The 20283-nt window shown below is 39.2% G+C and overlaps 1 protein-coding gene across 1 annotated transcript in view; it reads left to right on the plus strand.

Moving 5' to 3' along the window:
- Positions 1 to 358: 358 nt before the first annotated feature.
- The window catches only part of LOC117553449 (bone morphogenetic protein receptor type-1A-like), a gene marked incomplete in the record, with an annotated part of 53611 nt that continues 33686 nt past the window's right edge, over positions 359 to 20283 (plus strand). Inside the window, 1 exon segment of the mRNA XM_034227377.1 lies at positions 359 to 616.

Below are 20283 nucleotides of genomic sequence, written 5' to 3' on the forward strand. Positions count from 1 at the left end.
AATGTTTTTATTGCACCATATACAGTTCACATTGACTAATTTATGCAAAGGTTATTCCAATAACAAAATGACAGGCATAAATTATGATACAAATATAGTTATTTGCTGAATTTTATCATATAAAAAACAAAAAAGAGTGTGTAAGATAAAAAAAAACACACAGCTTCAAAGTCTTGACGATTTAATCAGACGACAGCATGTTAAACTGATGCAAAAATCAACTAATTTACTGAGAACATCCATTAGAAAATGTCTACTTGTAACATACCTGAAAGGTGAAAAGGATGCGCATGCGTAGTCGGTCAACACCTACTGTAAAAGACCGGAAGTTTGGCAAAAAAAATTTTAAACCACGGAGTGATACCTCTCTTCCAGTAATGAGACGATCTTTGTCCGGCTGGTTTTCTCGGAGCTCCATCATCAAACAGACCGCAGAGCGACCGGAGCGGGCAGCAGAGGAGAGTACAACCGTGAACATTTACACTAAAAACCCTGGGAAATAATGCTTATATCTCCTCTTATTCTGATGGGGATTTGGACTTGAGTTACTACGATGAAATAGCGTCGAAAGGAGTGCCTTAATCACACGGGAAATTAAAGAAAAGGAGGAGAAAAGGTAAGGCAAAACTTCTCTTGCTGCAAAAAAAAAAAGGTCCCGATTTTTGGGCTCCGACTACCTCCTGGAGCAAACGCAAACTGTTGGTTGTAAGTGCTTCGTGTTTACGATTTTGTCGAGTTTAAAACAACTTAACTTGTATACATTACTTTATGGATATAATTAAAATTGTTTGTGTCAATACTTTTAACAAACGAGTTTACATTAAAGTGGTCAAAAATAAGTTACCGAAAAGAAACGGCGAACTGATTTTTTAATGTAAGTGTGTTGGCGCCAGTGCATAGATGGAGCCTTTTGGCTGCATTCGTGGAAAGAAAAAGTTTTTCTCACTAAAGATTTTAAAATCACTGTTAAAACCAACAATCAAATTAACATTATTTATTTTTGGGTCAAGTTTGCTTCAGTTAGTCTTGGGGGAGGAGAGTGTTTACTGAGTTGTTAGCAACATTAGCTAACTTTGCTGCATAGTTTACATAGCTCGCCTGTAATTATAGTAAAGCTTCAACGTGTGCTACCAAGTTAGCATACACTCAAAACATTTAACTTCTAACCAGTTTTATGAATATAAGTCACACTCTTTCCTACTTAAACATTGTTTTTCGACCTTACTTTTACGTTTTAGTCAACTTTATTTAAGCTAGCTTGGCTACCTTTCGTTTCAAGGCTAGTTTGGTAACGTTTTGGAGTTTTTAGTTGTTGAGATGAAGGTAGAAAGTAACCAAGTACTAAAGGTGGGAGAAGTACTCAGATCTTCTAGAAGTACCAGAGTGTAGGAATACTCTGTTACAAGTAAAAGTCCCCTTGTGCAGATTGGTCCATTTCAGAATAATATATGATATGTTTTATAATGATTGATCATTAATAAAGGTGCAGCTAGTTGTAATGACTTTGTATTCTGCAGGGCAGCTTGTGGATTTACTCCAGGTGGAACTAAAGTCTGATTTAACACTTGATTATATTTACCATCATTCATCCACATCTGTAAAGTTACTACAGGTGTTAAATGTAGTGGAGTAAAAGTACACCATTTACCTCTGAACTGTAGTGGAGTAAAAGTACACCATTTACCTCTGAACTGTAGTGGAGTAAAAGTACACCATTTACCTCTGAACTGTAGTGGAGTAAAAGTACACCATTTACCTCTGAACTGTAGTGGAGTAAAAGTACACCATTTACCTCTGAACTGTAGTGGAGTAAAAGTACACCATTTACCTCTGAACTGTAGTGGAGTAAAAGTACACCATTTACCTCTGAACTGTAGTGGAGTAAAAGTACACCATTTACCTCTGAACTGTAGTGGAGTAAAAGTACCAAGTAACACAAATACTCTAGTAAAGTACAAGTATCTCAACATTTTGGAAGCCAGTTAAGTTTAAAGAATGGTAATACTCAAGAAACAGTACCTTAAATCTTCACTAGAGAAACTGATTTAACTAATTAATGATTTGAACTATCTTTTATTGTCATTCTTCAACACAGAGATATGCAGTTGTAGTCTATGTATGCTAAACCAGAAGTATCTAAAACAATAGTAGTGCACTCCTGTTGTGCATTTATTCAATTTGCATCAGGAGGAATGTAAACAAAGCACAAAGGTGAACTCTCTGGACAGACATGATCTCATCTTTACTGTTAATTTAGGCTTTTTGGTTTTATATTGGGACCACAGATTGTTCCTTTTAATGTCATCTGTTCACTGCTTTTAACAGTCAATCTAAATAGGTCAAACTTTCTTATGTTGTAGTCTTTTTGAAGTCTAGGAGCTGAACCTTAGTGTGCTTTGAACAACTAGGAGACTACTTATCAAACCCTAACTTTCTCTGGTAATACTTTTATATAAGTATCATTTTTTTTGTATCAGATTTGGTTTCATTCTATAATCTGCATGACAACATTTCTCCCATTAATTCAGGTATTTATTTTAAGAAAGTAGTTCATTTCTAAATTAGGTATGTCATGATCAATCAGGCTTTTTCACTAAAATTATAGACTTCTGAACCCCCCCCCCCCCCCTCCAGTAAAAACTTGAATTCTGTGTAGTTTGAGATTGAATAGGAGTTCTAAGCATACTGAACACATTTGGCGTGATTGGACCAGTCATTTTTACCAAACGCATGCTCAAAATGCCAGTGCTTTTATCAGTAGTTTTGTGAAATGAAACAGAAATGTTCCTTTTATTTAACAGAAAGCTTTTAAACTCGTGTCTTATTATTACTCTGATTGGGAACCCAAATAGTCGCCATATCAAAGGCTTTGTTTTTGTCTGTATGGGTGGATATCTACTAGGGATGGGAATTTGAAAGCAAATGTATATTCGAATATTCAACTCCCAAAAAAACGGTTTACCAAAATGTACATATACTATAAAAAAATAAAAAATACATGTTCAAATAAGTAAAGAAACCAAGTCGAATTTGTCAAATATATTGAACTGGTGATCACAGTTTGAACTGTTGACAGCTATAGGCCTACAGCTTTCATGCTTAAACCATAACTTGGTTTTTAAATGAAAGAGGGATCACACACGAACAACATAACGGGTTAGGGTAACGTAACCCTATTACAACAGAGATCAACCTGTAACAGGGCTATGCACAGAATGCAGCTATTCAATACTCAATGCTCAGGGGAGAGGCGGTGCGGAGGCGATTCACAATCAGGCCAGCTGTAGAGAAGACCCTCTCAGCTGGATTTGAGCATAAGATGAGGTTTGAGTCTGCGTGATCTGCGTGTAGGGAGGGGCAGCAGCCGTATCATTGGCTAGAACTAGATCTGATGGATTTGGACATAAACGCGAGTGAAGTGTAACCGGACGAGAGAGAGAGGGATCAGAACCTGCAGCTCTGCCCGCTGTGAGGGACCGGTGAGCGGAGCAAAACACACCTTTAGACCTGACACACTTAGCTATGGCTCTGTCGTATACATTGAATCATAAAAAAAATGACAATAAAGATATTAATAACTCATATTCGATTATTCGTTCCCATCCCTACTATCTACACATCTCAAGTGTAAACAGGAAGCTGGTAGTAAACAAAGTCTAACTCTTGGACATTGTAACACTTTTGTTTTGGGGAAGATCTGTGGACGATCCGTGAAGTCATTATTAGGGCTGACATTTATTACTTTATTCTCTATTTTAACAATTAGTTTTTCAATTAAGTGGCTGATTACAATCTCCCATTCACATTACAGCTTTGTAAAATTACCTAAACTCAAGAAAGAGTTATAACTATTTACCTTTCAAACATTCGAAGCAAATTGGAGAAAAAAACTCTATAACAATACTGAAAAACTAAAAAGCTATATGGGGTGTAAAACTAAATAAATACAGCTACCATTCCTCTTTGTTAAAGTATGGAAACATTTAGATCAGAGGACACCTTGTGGAACTGATCCAACTGAAATAAAGAACCTCGTCTGTACATTTGACATCTTACTCTGTCTTAATTCATACTAAACTATATCCAAAAGAGGAGAAATTCGTATTTTACACAGTCGTGAACATGCTTTTGTATTCAGATACTTTCTTTGCCTGTAAACAAACAGAAACATTATTTTTGATGCTATATTTGATTAAAACTGAAACTGACAGCTAATTATCAGCGTTATGATGCCTCTCCGTCCCAAAACAAACACTGTCTACTATCTTTGTGCAGGATAGAAGAGTAAGTTATTAGCTTGTTAGCTTTAGCTGCCTGCAGGTGGAAAGGTGGGTGGAAACGGGCTTTGCTCTCGCATCACTCTTTATTTTAGGCTACAATATGTAACTAAATGTATGTTAAGAGAACACGAGGCTTCAGAATTATTTAAAGTCTTTTCAGCACAAAATTCCCTCTTTCTTAGATAAAAAAAGAGAAATTCCCACTAATGTGACTTTTGATTTGCCTCAAATCTGCTTCATATTGACTTAAACATGCGTTCCTGTCACCTGTAATGTTAGTAGGAGGTTTTCTTTAACGTCCAGCCAGAATAACCAGTTTTTAAATATTCATATGGACACCTGACTTTTTGTTTTAACTCAAAACGTGTTGCTGTTTGCAGGATTCACATTTCAGCATGGCGTTTGTCTCTTTCAGAAAATACACATATATGACTATCGTCCGTTTGAAAATCAGTATTAAATCACAATAACGTCAAATCTCTCAAATATATATATTTCTTTGTTATTTATCATAAACACTTACAGTATACACGAAACAAATGCCATTTTAGCTTTTTTGGGGGGGGGGGGTAAAACACACATTTTTCTATCAAAAGCATGTTTGACCACAGTTGTACTTTGCAGATCTCTCAATGCATTTAGACCTGATCAGAGGATATTGAACAATTCATGGATTAAATGATTTGAAGACATAAATAATCAACATTCATCATTTAAGTCACATCTCCTCGTTACAGCTGATTTTCTGCTTTTCATTGTGTAACGCAGATATGAAACTCTCTGTCGTTTGATTCTCTTTTATTTCATATCAAAGTGAATACCTTCGGGTTTTAAGAAATCAAAAGGTTCATGAAGACACCATCTTTGTTTTTGAAGAATTTGGATGTACATTTTTCACTATTTTCTGATATATTATAGACCAATTAATAATGGAAAGAATCGGTGGTTACATTCAAGGTCGTCCTGTTTTAGTACTATTCAGCGGTAGAATATTAATGATAACTTTTAGATAGACAGATAGACAGACGGATAAATGGATGGATAGATAGATACATAAATAGATGGACGGACAGACAGATAGATAACACAGACGGATAAATGGATGGATGGATAGATAAATAGATGGACGGACAGACAGATAGACAGACGGATAAATGGATGGATGGATAAATAAATAGATGGACGGACAGAGAGATAGACAAGAACTTTATTGATCCCAATTTGGGAAATGTTTGCGTTGCAGCAGCATGAAAAACACAAGGCAATGTACATTAGAGAAATTAAGACACACGAAATAAACAGTCCAAAATATTTCAGAAATAAAATGGCATTAAAAAGTTAAAGAATATATAAAATAAATATATACATGTGGAAAATATACAACTGGAAATACCAATTTCCAGTAACAAATATAATGCAGGATATTATCGTGCAAGAAAGGATTATTCAAAATTAAATAGATGACATTGTTTGAGCTTTATACCTTCAGACTCCTCCCCCTCCCTTTTTCAGGGAAAGAGCATTTTGGCGGAGGGGAGGCATTGTTAGAAATGAAATCTAACATTATCCATATGCCAGACAGCTGTACATTCCTCAGCCAAGCCCAGGATCTCTGTTCCCGAAATAACAGGCGGACTTACTGACAGCCACAGCTCGGCCACAACAAGCGAGAGTAAGAAAGAAACGGGGGTGTATTGTTGAAGAGAAACCCAAAATAAAAATCAGAACTGATTCGAGTTTGTGTCACCTCTTTTTACTATTTTGTTTTTGTTCGCGGTCATAGTTGCATTGTTCCTGTTCAACACAGAAATGAAGGGGTACAACAGATTTAATGGATCAATTGTCTGAACTTTATTGTGTCCGAAAACCTTGACTGATTTAAGAGAAGCTGGGGTGCTGCACAACAGTTTCAACTCGGAGGGAAAATATAATAATGTGATTTAATTATCAGTAGATATGCAGATGTATCCTCTATTGATCAAATACATTCATTAGTAAGAGTATAAATACATTGCAGGTCATGTATAAACAGTATGGGCAGCTCCCATAACATATATTATAGTATGTATCATTTTCAAACCACTCTTTGGACTATAGAAAGAAATGTAAAGCCCAAGTTCAAGTCTAAATCATTTTTCATTTTGTCTACAATATAATTTGTCCAATAGCTGGATCTTGAACATGTGACTTAACGATGAATCTGGTAAAACGTTGATTATCATTTATTGCACAACATACAAAATCATTAGAAATAAACGGTGCATAAGGTCTATAAGCAAATACCTTCATTTTCTGGATCAGTACTAATAGATTAGTTTTGGCTTTTCTGTTTGGCTCTAGGATATTGTGAGTTACACCGGCAACAAAACGAATACAAAAGAAACACACTTTTGATTGTTATTTATTTGTAAATTACACTACTTGTACCGCCTATACAGTTTGAATCATGGCTCCCTGTAGGATGTGCAACAAAACATACCACCGCATTAGTATTTTGATCCATGACATACTTAAATTACAAAGTCTTTGTTCCCTCGTCTTTAGGCACGGACAAAGGTTAAGAGACTTTATATTTTCTGTCCTTTACTCTTCATCTATCACTCTCGCTGCGGACACAGACGCCATGTTATCTGATTGCGTATCATGCAGTGATTAGTGTGGGGTGTCACTTAGTCTGGAGTGTGTGTGTGTGTGTGTGTGGCCGCAAATCTATTTTAATACACTGACTCCAGCACTGTACTGGGACCAGTTAATGCTGCTGGAGTCGGGCTGTCGGTGGAAATAAATCAAAAATATCAGCCAGTAAAAAAAGAGTTCAGATACATTTATCGTAGGTTACATTTTGCTTCTGCATAGCGCTGTGTTATTATCTAATGACACACTTTAAAGGAATGCTCCACTCATTAGATAATTAATCAAAACTTCAGTATTTAGTGAAACATTATGTTTAAACCATACCCTGAAGAAATCAGCGATATTCCCCGGTAAATAATGATTTTATAGCTCTTTTTTATCAAAACCTGTATATTCCGTCAGGCCGCTGCCATTTTGCCCATTTTCAGTAGTCACGTGATGGTCGTGACGTCATCCATGCGTTCACTTTGTAAACACACGAAAACATGGCGAAGTTTTGAGCAATATGAAGAGATTGGATGGGGGAATTCAGCCATACAGGTTCGAGCCTACTTAGTACTACTTAGTAGATACAATGATTTTGATTACTAGATATGTATGCATGTAGTACCACCCTTGCTAGCGATTCCCTCTCTAGTTTAGCATACTCAGCCTCGTTGTCCCTGGCCCTAGAACCACGATGTTATGGGGCCAGAAAAACTGGGGGGAAATACCCACTAGCCGGTACTAGGCTATATGGAAAGGCCACCAAAAACTGGCCTGGCCTGGACGATAAAGGACGTTTAAACGGGGCTACCCGCTGCAATGGAAATGCGCTATAACATACCTTATTCTTACTCCGAGCACTACTTCTGGTCCTCCGTCGCTTCACACTTGCAGAGGGCGATTTCTCAACTGGCCGAACTGGTGTCCTGGTCGGTGATGACACCAGAAAGACCGATGGTACTGCATCTCCATTAAGTAATGGTTGTTCAATAAATCCCATGTTATGTTTTATCATACTCTCAGAGTAGTCGTCCGGAAACTTGAAATGTTCGCTGCATACATGCGCCTGTGGATCTTTTGTGGCCACATTTCGCTAGCCACTGCCTCCGAACGTACTTCCTACGCTTACCTTTTGGCAACAGATGGAACCGAGCATTCCGTGGATTGTTCCTATCAGAATTGTGGCAATGTTTCGCGATACAATGAGGCATATTTGAAGAGAGTAACTACAGTAAATAACATGAACATCAACGTGTCCTCGAAACCAAACGCATGGTTTACGTCACGTCTGGTAAAATGGCGCCGCCCACAGTGTTGATGTTATTTCGGTAATTAATCAGTTTAAAATCACTGATAATGTCATCGGATTAAAAAAATTAAAAAAAGAGAGACTGGCAGAGACTGGTCTGTTTTATCGGATGATAATTATTTAAAAATGAGTGTCACGAGCATACCATTCCTTTAATCAAATGCATGGAAACTCAATCAAATCCCTTGTAGCTTTTCCTTTTAAAATGTTACCTTGAAGAGTGTAACTTTAACATCAAAGCGTTCAGCTCATTGCATATTCCTTGTACCATGTGGCATTGGCCTTGTAGTGTATAGCTTTTACTTTTGTATCGCTTAAAGAGGCCCCATTATGCTATATTTGTCCTTCCATGTGATTTGTTCTATAGGTTTTAGTAGGGCTGCACGATATATCGTGTCGTGACGATAATCGCGATATGCGCATCAATTCTTTTTTCTTTTTTTTAGGACTTCAAATGAAGTAGGCAAATTATGGGAATAGATATGTCTCATAATTATTTGTGTGGACATAAAAATAATGTGTGTAAATATGTGATTTGGAAATGTAAAACACCATCCACAAATGCATTTAAAAGATTAGCAAACTCACAAATAAATGTGTAAGTGTAAAATGGATCTGCAAATACGCTAAATATTTTCACAAATAAAAAAAGATCTGTGAATATCTCTTTAACATTTACAGCTTTCGATCAGGCATTTGTGAATCCATTTTGTATTTGTCGACCAAAAATGCGCTCGCGGATCTCAAATCTCTGTTCGCGGATCGTCTTTTTACACATACGGAATTTTGAGACATATTTTCCGCCGGTCTCCGCTAAAATCTACTCGTGTCACTCGGTGATTTTCGGAAACCACGTGATGGCCTGCTGATGACGACATTTCCGCATGATTTCAAAGTAAGAGCATGATGGTTTGTTTAATGCTCTGTTTTTGTATTATAATGAACAGCGGAACGTTAGATGTATTCTTCATCACCATAACCCTGACCTAAATACGGTGCTTTTCTACAGATTACTTTATTACTGCACTGGTAAGGTACAATTAGGCCGATTAATAAGATGTGAAGTGCTTTGTAACTTCGACCCGCTTGACTGAATACAACACACAATGAAGAAAGAGTTTTATCTGGGCTGTTTCGCTGCCAGCTGCTCCCCCGGGACCCGAAAGTGGCGTAGGCTATATATAGCCTGCACTTCAACATCAACGAAAGTGCTCGATATATGCTGTATTGAACCAATAACACAAACTAACTGTATCACTAAAACATGATGGTGATGAAGAATACATCTAACGTTCCGCTGTTCATTATAATACAAAAACAGAGCATTAAACAAACCATCATGCTCTTACTTTGAAATCATGCGGAAATGTCGTCATCAGCAGGCCATCACGTGGTTTCCGAAAATCACCGAGTGACACGAGTAGATTTTTAGCACCGGCGGAAAATATGTCTCAAAATTCCGTGTGTGTAAAAAGACGATCCGCGAGCAGAGATTTGAGATCCGCAAGCGCATTTTGGTCGACAAATACAAAATGGATTCACAAATGCCTGATCGAAAGTTGTAAATGTTAAAGAGATATTCACAGATCTTTTTTTATTTGTGAAAATATTTAGCGTATTTGCAGATCCATTTTACACGTACACATTTATTTGTGAGTTTGTAAATCTTTTAAACACATTTGTGGATGGTGTTTTGCATTTACAAATCACATATTTACACACATTATTTTTATGTTCACACAAATAATTATGAGACATATCTATGCCCATAGCAAATTAACTCAAACACGTCATGTTACAATTCTTTTGCTGCTTGCTACAAAAGAAAACTTGCGCGGCTCTCATGTCAGGGGTACTTGAGTGAGTGACAGCCAACCACCAATCACAATCAAATCTCCAAAGCAAAGGGACCCCGTGATCAAAGGTAAAAGCACTGAATAAAGTAGTTTCATGTGTTTCTCCAGGGCAGTTCGGCGCTGCTAACCGAGCTAGCTCAGCTTGTTGCTCTGATAACTTAAGATCCAGACGTCCGTGACTAAAATCCTTCATCCGGTTAAATATAGTTAAAAAAATACCAATTGTATAGCATTAAAGATCAAGTAAGGATGGTTTGCGGGGAAAAAAAAACGGTATTTTCTTCAATTCCTCTGTTTTCATATCGCAGGAAGAAAAAAAAAATCGTTCAAAAAAAAAGTTTTAGTGCATGTAAATGGTCTGCAAAGGCTAACATCCCTGTGTTCCCTCCAGAGGGGGTTTCTCTCTCACACACTCTCCCTTTAACTGTGCAACACGTTGTATTGTTTTTATCTACCAGCCCTTCTCAAACGGCTACTAAAAGAAAACTGTAAACTTGATCATTAGCGCGTGCTCCACTAGCTACTAGCAAGGCTACTAGCAAGGCCACTAGCAAGGCTACTAGCAAGGCCACTAGCAAGGCTCGCCGGCAGTAGGGCTGCTCGATTATGACAAATCATAATCTCGATTATTTGGGTCAATAATTGACATCACGATTATTAAAAACGATTATCCATTTACTTTGAAAACATCAATTTATTGGAGAAAAAAATGTAACAGTTGATTACCCTGAACTTTAAGTAGAATGATCGTTCCAAGCCACAATCGTAATTGCGATTAAAATACGATTAATTGAGCAGCCCTCGCCGGCAGTACACATTCCGTCACAGGAACACGCTTTGCTGCCAGCGAAAATAATCCCACCAGACTCCTTTGCCCCTCCAACAGAGGGATGTCCTTGTCCCTTTTCCTTTTCGTCGTTTCAAGCGATAAAAACTCGATCTTCGCTCGGATTATTTTTTTTTTTGGACGCCCTCGGCTCGAGTTCAGGGCGAGCTGAATAATGGCGTCAAATGGCGGCAAGACGCGCCCCTGGCGGAAACGGTGGCGCAGAGTAAATAAACAACTGCAAAAAATCCAGACTTTGTTTCTAGATTATTTTTTTTTAGATTTTGTTCCTTGCTCTTCTGTTTTCAGATTACATCCCTTTTTTTACTAGACATAACTTACAAAAGCAACAGATCACATTTTGCTTCCTTAAAAAGGTCAGTTTGACAAACCCAAATATCTCTTTCCTTCTCTGGGTGTTTCTCGTCTCCAGAACTGACCCATACTAGATCTGTTTCCATTTGTTTCTTATCTTCTCCTTTTTACTTTTCTCACTTTTCTCTCCCAGGATTGTTTCTGAGCTCTGGGATCTCTTTCCTTTCTACTCTTTTTCTACCTCCCCCATTTCTCTTTTTTCCTCCTCCCTCCTCCACCTCTCCCTCTCTCTTGGAGTGTGTTTCCAGTCTCGGAGGCCGGGGATCCGATTACTCCAGGAGTCTCGGAGGCTCTCTGGCGAGGTGGCAGTAGAGGAGGGAGGGAGGGATGGAGGATGTAGGGAGGGAGGAGGTAGAGAAGGAGATCAGGTTTCACATCTCCAGCTCTCCCCTCTGTCTGCCTCCCTCCTCCTCCCCCCGGCAGGCTGGAGACAGAGTGGCTGAGCCGGGGAGGAAAACATGCAATCCACCCTCTTCCTCCTCCTCCTCCTCCTCCTCCTCCTCCTCCTCCTCCTCCTCCTACATACGTCCAGCCTCGTTGCTGCAGCAGATAAATAAAGGCAGTAAATGGGGAGCCGAGCACACAGAGGGACGATTCTTCACCTCCTTCACCTCCCCCCCCCCTACATCCCTGCAGAGATATTTTATATCCTGCAAGGTGTGTTTTCATTCTCCTGGATGTGTGGCAAAGGTGAAACTGCTTCAGGGAGACTTGAGTTTCTTAAGAAGCCAAGATCTTCTAGACTCAGAAATCAGAAAAATGTGCGTCTGGAACAGTGTTTCCGCCAGACCAGGGCTGAGAGGGCGTCCACCCCGAGAGCGGCGTGTCAAGTGTCTTGAAACTAGCACCCCCCGTCAAGGCTCGCCGGCAGTACACTTTCCGTCACAGGAACACGCTTTGCTGGCGGCGAAAATAATCCCACCAGACTCCTTTACCCCTCCAACAGAGGGATGTCCATGTCCTTTTTGTCATTTCAAGCGATAAAAACTCGATCTTCTCTCGAATTATTTATTGTTTTGGTCAAATGACGGCGAGACGCCCCCCCCTGGCGGGAACGCTGTTCTGGAAGGAATATCAGTAGTTGGACACTTGTAATCTGTGCTGAATGTTTTTTTTACCTGAGTCTCTTTTCTTGGAAACAGATATGGAAGAAATATTATTTAGGTTTGTGTTGTAGACAAGAACTGGACCTTACGGTTGTTTTCATTTTAGACTAATCAGCAGATTATTTGGTGTTAAAAAGATAAAAGATTCAACTGCATGAAAGTGGAAAAATAGTTGTATATATTATACATTGCAGACGGTAATATTGGATAATCATTTAACATAAAATAATTCGATTTTTGTGGAGTTTTTCCGCTCTGACATTATGTAAACAAGCTGTCATTTTTACAATTGGGTCATATTTGGAAGGCATGGTTAAAATATTTAACTCTGAAAGTGGATCGTTTTAAATATATTTCATGGCAGTTTTTTTAATGACATTGTCCTTCTCTGGTCCCACTCCAGTTGAAGGTTGCGGCCTCTAGTTGTCCTTTTACAGGTATTGATCTCCGCTTTAAATACACCCAGCCCATCCCGGTGAATAATTCAGATCCATCTCACCACAGAGGAAACATTCTCCTTGTTGTTATGGAGGACGTTTCTGCCGCTTCTCTCTGCAAAAGCTGTGAAAATGTGATTATTTGTGGCCATGTGTGAATTTGTGTGGTCATGTGATGGCATGGTACAGGACGCCAGAGTGAAGTCTAAAAGCTTCACAAAAGCACAGCTAAAAAAAGCACATATTTTACATTAAAACACAACAAAGCTTTTTTCTTTCTTTACAGCAATACAGAAAGTGGCTTTATAGTTATACGCCTGTAGTAAAAAGCTGTGTTTTAGCTGTCCTTGTGTCCAGTTTGTGTGAAACGTGGGATAGATGCCATTTGGAAACAATTTCAATTGTTCCTACTTTTGCAGGATTTTGTAGACGTAAATCTTGTACCAAATGTCTCTTTGTGACGGTACAGTAAGTTATTCATTAGTTAGCAGTGTTTCCCCCAGGGGTTGCGTCTTGCCGTCATTTGACGCAAGACGTCCATTATTCAGCTCGGAACGCCCTGAACCCGAGCCGAGGGCGTCCAAAAAAATGAATAATTTGTGAGAAGATCGAGAGTTTTTTATCGCTTGAAATTACGAAAAAGGACAAGGACATCCATCTGTTGGAGGGGCAAAGGAGACTGGTGGGACGCAGCAAAGCGTGTTCCTGTGACAGAAAGTGTACTGCTGGCGAGCCTTGACGGGGGGTGCTAATGGAGCACGCGTGTTAACTGCGAGCGCCGGAGCCTCGCAGCGGCGAAACTGAGGCTCCACGGTAAACTGAAGAGCCGTTTAGGAGCAGACAGAGCCGGCTCTTCTTAGTGAGCCGAGTCAAATGATCCAGCTCACTTAAAAGAACCGGAATTCCCATCACTAATACGTAAAGAGATAGTATCTATAAGGGATAGCTCAATTCAAGTGACGTGACACAACCTCCCCCCGCTCTCGGGGTGGACGCCCTCTCAGCCCTGGTCTGGCGGAAACACTGTTAGTTAGTTATCTGCCAATTACCTACAAGTCAATAAACATAATTGATTAATAATTTGAAAGAATATGTTTTTGGAGTCATGATGGACAGTTTTTAACAAACGAGATCAAAATCACAGCAGCAGAACAAGAGATATCAGTTAGCAGCATTTGGTAAACATTATGACGCTGGTTCAAAGATTTAACTTGAATGAATACAATTAATGTAGACTAATATCATTGCTGTTTTAGTAATACAATTGTCTTAATCTTACCCAGTGGAAAAGGTTCTAACTTTAAGAGACACTAAAGAAGAACCAGCTTGTACTCTGCGTGGTTCTGAGGCTTTCCTTCTTCATTCTTGAGGATTTGCTTTCCTTTTCTGGGTAATCCTGCAGCCTGATAGGTGCAGTGATCCCTCTGAAGTGACGTTGGCCTCTGACTCCTGACCCCCCTGTCGGCTCACCACTAACGGAGCCGTATCCCCCCTGCAGGATTAGACCGTCTGACCGAGTTTACAGCAATCTTCCTTAATCAAACGAGCAAATACTGTCGGCTGAATATGTAGAACATGTTCTCAATTCTTCTGAGTGTTGAGGCTCTAAATCAGTTAAACCACTTGTGTGTTATTACTTGGAGTTCATGGAATTTGTCTTGGCGAGTAGGACTGCAACAAATGATAGTTTCCAAATGTAATAATCTGCCTTTTTAATTCGGTGAGTCATTGTGTTAGTTTGTGAAATGTTTTCAAATTATTAAAATATGACACCATAAATATCTTGTGTTGTTCAACCACAAGCTCCAAATATACCTCAAAATAGAATACAATACAAAAGGCAGAACACGTATATTAAACTAGGTGTTTGATTTTCAATATTGGGATTTGAGGATTAGTTTTCTGGTTTTGAACACGGGCAGAAAAATGCGTTCAAAACTCCAAAAAAGGTATTAATTAACTGCAAATCAAATGTTCTCAAATTCACAAAAAAGAACTAGTGTAATATTCAACAATAGCTTTTGTTTCAACTATTTCTGCTCGATTGAAATGATGAATAGATGATCAGAATAGTTGGCTGAGAGGAGCTTTAAAGTTGGTGTGTTTTTACAAGACAAAGTACATCGTCTTATTGTGTTAATAATAACAACTAATAAAGGTATTTTGAATCTACACGTAGTTTCTCTTTGTTTACAGCCTGTGAAAGCTGCAGGACGATGTTTTCCAGGCCAGACTGTTTTATATTCTTGTCCTCACTGAGTTTTCCCACTCTGTCTGGGCTGCTATGAAAGCACCCCCTTCCTCCTCCTCCTCCTCCTCCTCGTCGTTTCTCGTCTTTAATGTCAATTAGCTCTGGCTGCTGGTTGACTTTGAAGGTCAACCAGCTCTGTCTCTGCTGCCTTCCTCTGTTGCTTTTGGGAAAGCCGGCAGCTTTAACTGCAGCGATCAGAAACAGAACGCTCTGCTTCCACTTCCTGCCCGCCATGCAACCCAACACACACACACACACACACACACACACACACACACACACACACACACACACACACACACACACACACTGCAGACTCTGAATGTCTTGCAGTGGATGGGGAAATATATGTGGGCCTTGCAGCAAAATGATTGACGCGATGCAGAACATCTCTGGATGTTTCCTGGCAACTAAAGGCTTCTGCTGTTGGACTCAAAACAGCAACACGGAGGAGGAAACTAACGGATGTTTTGGCGTTTAGACATAATGGTTCGACCCAGGGCTGCGTGGGTTATGGACAAAAAGGTTATTGCAATGACCATTCTCATAACTAGTGTCTATTAGGGCTGTGACTATTTCAAGTGTAGATTATTCTGCTGACTACTTTCTAGATGGATTATTTGGTATGAATACACTATAATATTCCAAACTTTACAATTCAAATATAAAAAATAGGATAAGGATAGTATAAACATAAGAGAAGGGTGCAAAGTAGTTTAAGTTTTCTTTGGATTTTGTTAACATTTTACAGATGGTATATTTGAACTGGAATGTTTTTGGCTGATGTCCTTGCTGCCAGATGTCTTTAGTCCTTTATAAAGTCTCACAACCTCCAAAAATCCAAGGTACGGTCTGAAAAATATCTGTTATTATTCAACTAAAAGTCTAAAACCCTGCCAGTGAATACAGTAATGTTAATAACGTATATTAATCATGCTTTAATCAGAGTCCTGGCTGAATAGAGGTTTCTATGTACGTTTGAAGACACTTCTATACACACGAAACCTCACAAAGTCCACGGTCCTTGAATATCATGTTCAAAACGAAACTTTATTCAGTTATATTCTGAGAAGTCAATGAAGTCTGCAGCGACAGCAGAAAAACATTTTTCCACTGCTTAGTAACTTGGTTCGAGCTAAAGTTGCAGGAAATAGCTGTGTGTTTGTTCTCTGCTGTCAGTGTTGGCGTGTGTTTGTGTGTCTATGAACCGTCCCAGCCCACATACCGCCGTCTGCCTCCTCTCTCTACGTAACAAGGACTGGTTTCACAGCTTTCCTGTCAGACTGTGGCTTCACACCTTCCTCCGACACGTCCCTCCAACGCTGTTAGGAATTTACTTTTAACCCAGAGCAGTTTACGCTTAAAAACAGACGTGTTGCCCTGGTTACGTTACTGCTAAAATCACCAGGTTTCTCACAGACGATATGTGTGGGGAGAATATGTGCTTGTTTTGGATCTTTACACGCTAGTTAAATGTCTTTCATAGCACATGGTAAAGATTTCGGGCCAACTAAATGAAATCAAGGGTTTAGGAAATGTCCTTAAAGTTTCGAGAACTCATTGGCTTGTACATGCACCATGACAACAAAGTAAAACGAGTGCATTGGAAGTGCTAACATGTTATCTGTGAAAGCTGCACCAACACTGAATATCAAACAGCCTTTGCAAGCTAGAGCATGTCTGGAAAACATATTTCATGAATGACCTTTTCCTGCTCTAATTTAAGATCTTTTATGTGAACTACAAAGCCACATGTGTTTTTGTTTTTGATTCCACTCGTGCTACAAATTATACGTTTGCCTTCAGTTGGTTATTCGCCTAATTCAATATATTTTTATTAGAGATATCATCTTTTTGACGGTTATTAAAGCCATCAGATTGTTGTCTTTGTGGAATATAAGGTGTCAATTAGATCAAATGAAAGTGAGTTTGACGAAGAGGAACATATTTTGAGTAATCGGATCAGATTGTAGCTTCCTGTTTTTTGTGTAAACAGCCTGCAGTGTTGGTACTGCAGCTTCGAATGAGGCTGGACTTTTACTGCAGAAACACTCGTAATCATCTGACTGATAACAGGCGGGTTTTCATTCCGGTTTTTTGTGTTTTGCAGTCATTAAACACTCAAAGCACTGAGTGGTTCTGCACACATATTACCCATTGATAAAGTATTTCCCTCTGCAAATGTAATTGATTGTCTTACCAAACATCCCCTGGTAGCATGATGCATTAGAGTACAGCAAAGAAAAGGGTATGAAAGTACAGTACAGAAGAAAGGCAGTTAAGAATGGTAATAGACAAAAGTAAGAAATGCAGTTCAGTTAAGAAACACCGGATTTGTTTTGTAATTGTTCATAAAATGATAAGCATTGCCTTCTTCGTTTTTCTGTGCAATTGTGTTTATTTACAAGTTGACATGTGCACTACATTTGTTAAAAAAATAAATACTGATGTATCTAGATCACATGTCTGCAAACAGAGCCGCTCTTTCCTCTTTGTATATCAAGATTTTCTGTTTCAACCAAAACATTTTCATTTTTTTCCTGCGGTTATAATTCATGGTTCTAATAAAATATTTGGATGCAGAGCTGTTTCACTTCAGTTCACCCTCTTGTGTGGGAGCTCTGTTTTTCCCTCCGCCTGTCTCTTTTTCTTGGCACCGCCTCTCCATCCATAAATGAGGTTTTGTGAGTGTGTGTGTGTGTGTGTGTTGGACAGAGAAGGCAGCAGCTGTTTTCTTTTTTTCTGCAGACCTTGTGACCGCTCTCAGCCCCCGTCTTCGGACATCTATTTTCTCTCGTCTGTTCTATAATAACTCAGTGGCTGAATCTCTAGTGCTGCTTTTTTCCTCCCTGAACACACACACACACACACACACATATTTTGAAGCTGCTGCTCATCTTACACACTGTCCTTGATTACATTTCCAATATTTTATTGTGAAACCTGCGATGGAGTGCTGTTAAGAATAACTCTTGACCTTTAGAGACCAATGTTGTCATTTCTTTTCAACCGATTATATTCATCATTCTCCCCAAAAATATGCTGCAGAGTGAGATATCCCTTACTTCTGCAGATGTGCTTGAAATGTACACTGGGACTTTGTGTTTTTAAATGTTTTTGCTCAAACTTCTTGAGTATTATTCCTTGCAACTTACAATACAGACATTGGTAGTACTATAGTAGTAGTTTCATTTAAAGTAAAGTACTATATCTACTGTATGAAAGTCTTAAATGTAAACATTTAAAGTTGACCTATTATGCTATATTGGAAAAACATATTGTAGCGCCATACCTATACAAAACATGTCTGTGAAGTTTTTTGCTTAAAATTAGGGATGTCCCGATCACCTTATTTTGCTCCCGATCCGATTCCGATCATTTGATTTTGACAATCTGCCGATACCGATTTTTCCCGATCCGATCTTTATGCAATGCATTAAGAGAACAAAAAGGTAACAGATAACGGGTGGTCATCCAACGCGATGAATCCAGCTCTCTTGGCTGTTATTTGTTTGGCCTTTTCACTGTTCTGGGCCAGTTTCTCTTTCCTTTTGAAAGTCTCTGAAAGTGTCGGTTGTGTCAGTGCCGTTACCCGAGTGGCCGCTGTGTACTCGTCGTGTTGTTGTTTGTGTTTGTTTCTCAGGTGGCGTATTAGATTGGTCGTGTTGAACGTAGCTCTGTTCGTTCCACCACGCGGAACCTCCGCCTTGCAAACATTGCATCTGGCTGTTACACTGCCTTCGCTTTACATTTTATAATACTTCCAAACTCCTGACATTTTCTCTGTCCCGAGTCACCAGCTGAACGTAGCCTCTCGTTAGCTTACTGCTACTATTAGACACTGCGCCCACTCTGTTGCTTTGAGAGGAATAAGCAACCAGGTCTGAAAACAAGCCCAAAGAAAGCAACACATACATGATGTTGTGTGATTTTAAACCTAAGGCCTCAGGATGACTTTAAGACGTGAACATGGTCATTTTTGTTTTGAAAAAATTCCGATCCCCGATTTTTTTTCTCCCGATCTTTTGAAAATCACGTGATCGGATCGGGACATCTCTATTTAAAATACCAAACAGATCACCCATTGTAGCCATGCCTCACACTGCTCATACCCCTCTATTTCAGCCCTGTTCCAAACAGGCTGATTCTGCTGTAAATTGAACCCCTTTGTAGCGTCACGCAGCATTCCCCTGCTACTGCTAGAGAGTTTTCTACCGGGAGATCTCAACTAAACGCTGCGGTGATTAAATGCCATGTTATGCTCCTAACCACTTCAAGCTTTATTTCTGAAACAGTATGGAGCTCAAACCTTTCTCTCACACATATGTATGTATTAACATCAAAAAGTGCATTTTGCATTTGTATTTATTTATAGAAGGACAAAAAACTAAAACATTAATCTCAGCAAAGAGAAGAGATGCAATATGCCAGATTATAGCTAATAGCTCATTTCTATCTGTGGTCCTCAGACAGGTTCATAACAATCAATAAACAAATAATAACATTGCAGTCAAACCATTTTAAAACCTGATTTTAAGTACAGCTCAATAAATTAATACATAGTACACTTGAAATACACTTACATGATCTCGGTCACTCAAATAATTACAAAGCCTGATTTAAATTCAGGTTACGAACATAATACTTAGTACACTTCAAATATACTTAAATAAAATATCTAAGATATAGTATGTATGGACAGTATATTTAAATTCTGAGGTCAGGCGTTTTGTTTTTGTTTGTGAGCAACTTCCCCTTCAGTATTTGTACACAGATTCTCTCTGGGTGTGAACTCACTTTCCTGATGTCTGCCTTCTTGACTAAATACAGTCTCCTTTAAGGAGCTCCGGGTTGTCAAATAAAGAGGCTTCTGTGTTGAAGAGTTAGGAGGAGGAGCTCAGACTGTCAGCCTCACTGCTCCACTTATCTCTTTACAAACAGCAGCCAGACACAAACACACTGACATCAGCTCTGATCTAATGACGGAGCAGGGCCAGCAGTCCCGGAGGAGGGTCTGCTAGCTTTGAGGCCGCAAGGAGTCTTTGTGTGTCCCTGAAGGCTTCTATGAATCAAGCACATGTTGGTATCAGTCCTTCCGGTCATAAAGATGCTTCTATAGCAGGCAGTCAGCTTGTTCCAGGTGAGCCATGCCTGTGCATAAAGGGCAACTCTGAGTCTTAAAAGGAAGTACAAATAGTACAATGCTCGAGTGTTTTGTTATAAA

Source organism: Gymnodraco acuticeps, unplaced genomic scaffold (assembly GCF_902827175.1).
Source record: "Gymnodraco acuticeps unplaced genomic scaffold, fGymAcu1.1, whole genome shotgun sequence".
NCBI classification, from domain to species: Eukaryota; Metazoa; Chordata; class Actinopteri; order Perciformes; family Bathydraconidae; genus Gymnodraco; species Gymnodraco acuticeps.